The sequence below is a fragment of the Triticum aestivum genome, chromosome 6D, assembly GCF_018294505.1.
Source record: "Triticum aestivum cultivar Chinese Spring chromosome 6D, IWGSC CS RefSeq v2.1, whole genome shotgun sequence".
Classification (NCBI taxonomy): domain Eukaryota; kingdom Viridiplantae; phylum Streptophyta; class Magnoliopsida; order Poales; family Poaceae; genus Triticum; species Triticum aestivum.
This window is the reverse complement of record NC_057811.1, coordinates 305,553,005-305,559,004: the sequence shown is the minus strand read 5'-3', so window position 1 is coordinate 305,559,004 and position 6,000 is coordinate 305,553,005.

The window sequence follows — 6,000 nt, the reverse complement described above, 5'->3', positions numbered from 1 at the left end:
TTCTACTTTTCCGCATGTGCCTTACGGATCTTTTTTGCAGGAAATCTGCTCGAAAAAGAATTCCGGTTTGAAAAGAACGACAGGATATCGCAAATATGCTGCCCGCTGCTTTGCTCTTGTTAGTACCTGTTGTCCTGTATCACTGTACTTGCATACATACCTGGTTCATTATGTGACAGCAGTATGCATGATAGCTTGCTTATCAATTGTTCGCTCCAAATTATCTGATCTGTATGAATGGTTACATTAGTGTAGAATATATCCAATGCCAATGAATTTTTTTAGCTCTGCATTGTTCTTGTAAGTACCTGCTGTCCTTTATCAGTGTACTTATATTGACAGGTAGTTGTTCATGTACCATCACTCTGCAGCTTATTTTCCTTTGCCCTCCATTTTCTACACATAAGATCTATATTTACTCTTACCATAAGGTTGGATAACACCGATGGTACTGAAGAAGTTTAGCTCTGCATTGCTCTTGGCTGTACCTTTTGCCTGTATCGTTGTACTTACATTTATAGCTACTTGGTTATGTAGCATCACTCTTCATCTTATCTTAAATATTCTCCATTTTTTCTTATATTGTCACATCTATATTTACTCTTAACAAAATGTAGAATAAAGGCAATGCTTATGAAGAAGATTCTGTGGTAAACTTCTTGAATTGCCCCCCCCCATCAGCATGGACAAGGGCTTTATAGAGCCTGCCTTCACCAATAATGTAAGTTTGTCCTTCTCAAGCCTTCAAACTTTGTTGTGTATATTTGGTTAGGCATGACTGCAACAGCTGTTTATTTTTGGTGTTTGCATCAAATTGCATGTTTAAAGTTTATTATGTACTCCCTCCGTCCCATAATATAAGAACGTTTTTGACATTAGTGTAGTGTAAAAAACGTTCTTATATTATGGGACGGAGGGAGTAGTTCATAAACAAAAGTTTGTCCTTCTCAATTTAAGTTTTCAGTTGTACAACCAAGTTCCTTCTTCATACCATGTAAATTAAACTATACAGAGCAAGTGATCTTATTTTGCCAATCTGAAATGGGATAAATTGACAGCACACTAACCATTGATACTTATGAGTTCTTGATCTGTAATCCAGTGGTGTCGTGAAGCTGCCAACTCCTTCACAATGTCATTTCCTGCCATGTCTTGACCTGAACAATACCATATTGTGTTAATGCTATTTTAAACTGTGTCACTTTATTCATCAGTAAGAAATGTGATGAATTGTCAGCACTGATACTTAAATGTGCAAAACCTATCATCTGTCTGCTTGTTTATCTTTCAGAGTGAGGAGGATATAAGTGTCAAACAAGTGCAGTCTCACCAGCTTGCTCAGCTGCTTGCGCTGCAGCTCCCGAGCAGGGCTAACCTTTCTTGAACTCTATTGAAGTGCTGTCGGTTTTGTATATTATTTTGTCGGCGTGTTTAATTGCACTGGTGGCGATCTTTGATGCCCAGTGTATGTAATCTGCTGTCTGCTTGTGCTTTATTATCATAGTGGCGAACTTTGATGCCCAGTGGATGTAATATGCCGTAATTTCTTTATTGTATAGTCTAGGTTTTTTTCTTATTCACGATGCTGCAGTTATTTTACTGTATATATATCCTGTCTTCGCAGTAAACCGGCCAAACCGTAAAATTACGGTACATAATCGGGCCGTCATGCAAATCACCATGTATGATCCGCATCATGGGCCCCGTCATCTTGGTCCGTTAACAGGCCTAAATGTAAACTGGCCCACTAGTAGATTCGGGCCTTTAATAGGCCGAGTAAACCGCCGGCCCTATTTTCCCAAGAAAACTCAATGGGCTTTTAGGAGGCTGAAAAGTAGGTTGGGCCTGAAACGTGCCGAACAGCTCACGGGCCGGCAGCAGGCCGAAATAGACCCCGGCCCATGATTGTGCCAATCAAATCATGGGCTTATAACAGGCCAAAATTGTCTCGGTCCTTGTTTGGCCCAATCAGATTATCGTCTGTGAGCAGGCCGGATGCAAACGGGGCCGTAGTTAGGCGCAACTATATGACGGGCTTTTAACAGGCCGAAATATATATAGGGCCGAAATGTTAAACGGGCCTTTAACAGGCCGAAACTAATATCAGGCCGAATTACTAAATGGGCCTTTATCAAGTGGGCCCAAAAGGATAGCATCCAGTTGACGGGCCGAATCTGATATGGGCCATAATTTAGCCCAAAGCCTCTCAAAGGGCCGGACCTGATCTGGGCCGTAATTTGGCCCACAACATGGTAGGCTTTTAACGGGCCGGATCACAGATGGGCCTTTATTAGGCCCGGAACGTGGAATCCTGTTAATGGACCGGATCAAATATGGGCCGGCATTTGGCCCAAAACATGGCAGCCTGTTAATGGGGCCTACTAGTGTCATCAAAATCTTTTGGGCCTACTGCTGGGCCGGCCCATTATGGTCGGCGAAATCTCGTGGGCCTTTAGCTGGGCCGGCCCATTATGGTCCGCAAAATCTTGTGGGCCTTTAGCTGGGCCGGCCCATTATGGTCCGCAAAATCTCGCGGGCCTTTAGCTAGGCCGGCCCATTATGGCCCGCAAAATCTCGTGGGCCTTTAGCTGGGCCGGCCCATTATGATACGCAAAATCTCATGGGCCTTTTGCTGGGCCGGCCCATTATGGACCGCAAAATCTTGTGGGCCTTTAGTTGGGCCGGCCCATTTAAACTTTATGGGCCACTTTTGGGCCGGTCCACGTGTCAACATATCATAGGCGCATCTCGCCCATTGGATGAGTGACACATGTGCCAACGCGGAGCTGACACGTGTTTCCGTCAGCCAATCAGAATTTTACACGTGGAAAATCCCCATTGGTCCGGGCTATTAATGGGTTATCGGATCCAAAACCGGACCCGATAGCTTAACGGCGTTCCGTTATGGTGGATGCCACGTGTCGGTCACCCTTGACGAAAGCACTTCTGTGACACGCGATTTATCGTCATGGAAGTGGACACTTCCGTGATGATAATTTTGGTAATGTCATGGAACACTTCTACGATAGCACATGTATGACTATCTTGATTCTGTCATAAATTTGTCATGGATGTACATGCATGACAGAAAACGTGAGCTACTGTGACAAACACGTATCATCACGGAAGTGTATTTTTTTTGTAGTGCGTAGGGTCCGCACGCTTAACATTCGATGACGATATTGTATTATATGAGTTATGTGATTTGGTGACCGAATGTTGTTCATGTCCCAGATGAGATCACGGACATGACGAGGAGTCTCGAAATGGTCGAGAGGTAAAGATTTATATATAGGACGATAGTATTCGGACACCGAAAGTGTTCCAGAGGGTACCGGGTACATATCGGGTCATCGGAAGGGGTTCCGGGCACCCCCGGCAAAAGATATGGGCCTTATGGGCCAAGAGGGGAAACGCACCAGCCACCAGGGGCTGGTGCGCCCCCCATATGGGCCAAACCAATGGGAGAAGGAAAGAGGGGAAGAGAAAGGAAGGGGGCGGGATTCGGCCTCCCCCTTCCCTTTCTCCCCCTCCTCTTTCCTTCCCCCTCTGGTAAATAAGGAAGGGGGGCGCCGGCCTAGGAGGAACCCAAGTAGGATTCGGTCCTACTTGGGGCGCCTCCTGGCCTCTCCCCTCTCCCTCCCACCTATATATATGTGGGGGGCGCCCCTAGCACACACCAGACAATTGCCTAGTGATACGTCCATTTTGCATCATGTTTTCTTACTATTTAAGATGTTTTTATCCATAATAATGCTTTTTGGAGTAATTCTAATACCTTTTCTCTCATAATATGCAAGATACACACAAATAGGGAGAATTCCAGCAGCTGGAAATCTGGACCTGAAAAAGCTACGTCTGGCTACCTATTCTGCACAACTCCAAACAAGCTGAAACTTCATGGAGAATTTTTATGAAATATATGAAGAATATTGGAGCAAATAGCTACCAGAGGGGGCCCACCAGGTGGGCACAACCCATCTGGGCCCGCCAGGGAGCCCAGGCTCGCCCTGGTGGGTTGTGCTCACCCAGGCCCACCTCCGGTGCCCATCTTCTGATATATATAGGTCATTTTGACCTAGAAAAAAATAAGGAGAGGACATTCGGGATGGAGCGTCACCGTCTCGAGGCGGAACTTGGGCAGGAGCACTTTTTCCCTCCGGCGGAACGATTCCGTTGGGGGAACTTCCCTCCCGGAGGGGGAAATCATCGTCATAATCATCACCAACAACTCTTCCATCTTGGGGAGGGGAATCTCCATCAACATCTTCAACAACACCATCTCATCTCAAACCCTAGTTCATCTCTTGTGTTCAATCTTGTTACCGAAACTATAGATTGGTGCTTGTGGGTGACTAGTAGTGTTGATTACATCTTGTAGTTGATTACTATATGGTTTATTTGGTGGAAGATTATATGTTCAGATCCAATATGCTATTTAATACCCCTCTGATCTTGAGCATGATTATCATTTGTGAGTAGTTATCTTTGTTCTTGAGGTCACGGGAGAAATCATGTTGCAAGTACTCATGTGAACTTGATATGTGTTCGATATTTTGATAGTATATATGTTGTGAATCCCTTAGTGGTGTCATGTGAACGTCGACTACATGACACTTCACCATATTTGTGTTGGAAATATGCCCTAGAGGCAATAATAAATGGTTATTATTATATTTCTTTGTTCATGGTAATTGTCTATTATTCATGCTATAATTGTATTGTCCGGAAATCGTGATACATGTGTGAATACATAGACCACAACCTGTCCCTAGTAAGCCTCTAGTTGACTAGCTCGTTGATCAACAGATAGTCACGGTTTCCTGACTATGGACATTGGATGTCATTGATAACGGGATCACATCATTAGGAGAATGATGTGATGGACAAGACCAATCCTAAGCATAGCATAAAAGATCGTGTAGTTTCGTTTGCTAGAGCTTTTCCAATGTCAAGTATCTTTTCCTTAGACCATGAGATCATGCAACTCCCGGATACCGTAGGAGTGCTTTGGGTGTGCCAAACGTCACAACGTAACTGGGTGACTATAAAGGTGCACTACGGGTATCTCCGAAAGTGTCTGTTGGGTTGGCACGGATCGAGACTGGGATTTGTCACTCCGTATGACGGAGAGGTATCTCTGGGCCCACTCGGTAATGCATCATCATAATGAGCTCAATGTGACTAAGGCGTTAGTCACGGGATCATGCATTGCGGTACGAGTAAAGAGACTTGCCGGTAACGAGATTGAACAAGGTATTGGGATACCGACGATCGAATCTCGGGCAAGTAACATACCGATTGACAAAGGGAATTGTATACGGGATTGATTGAATCCTCGACACCGTGGTTCATTCGATGAGATCATCGTGGAACATGTGGGAGCCAACATGGGTATCCAGATCCCGCTGTTGGTTATTGACCGGAGAGGCGTCTCGGTCATGTCTGCATGCCTCCCGAACCCGTAGGGTCTACACACTTAAGGTCCGGTGACGCTAGGCTTGTAGAGATATATGTATGCGGAAACCCGAAAGTTGTTCGGAGTCCCAGATGAGATCCCGGACGTCACGAGAGGTTCCGGAATGGTCCGGAGGTGAAGAATTATATATAGGAAGTCCAGTTTCGGCCACCGGGAAAGTTTCGGGGGTTATCGGTATTGTACCGGGACCACCGGAAGGGTCCCGGGGGTCCACTGGGTGGGGCCACCTGTCCCGGAGGGCCCCGTGGGCTGAAAGTGGAAGGGAACCAGCCCCTAGTGGGCTGGGGCGCCCCCCTTGGGCCTCCCCCCTTGCGCCTAGGGTTGGGAACCCTAGGGGGGAGTTCCCGCTTGCCTTGGGGGGCAAGGCAACCCCTTCCCCCCCTTGTGGCCGCCGCCCCCCTTGAGATCCCATCTCTTGGGGCTGGCGCACCCCCCCCCCAGGGGCCTATATAAAGGGGGGGAGGGAGGGCAGCACACAACAGCCTTGGGCGCCTCCCTCCTCCCCTGCAACACCTCTCTCT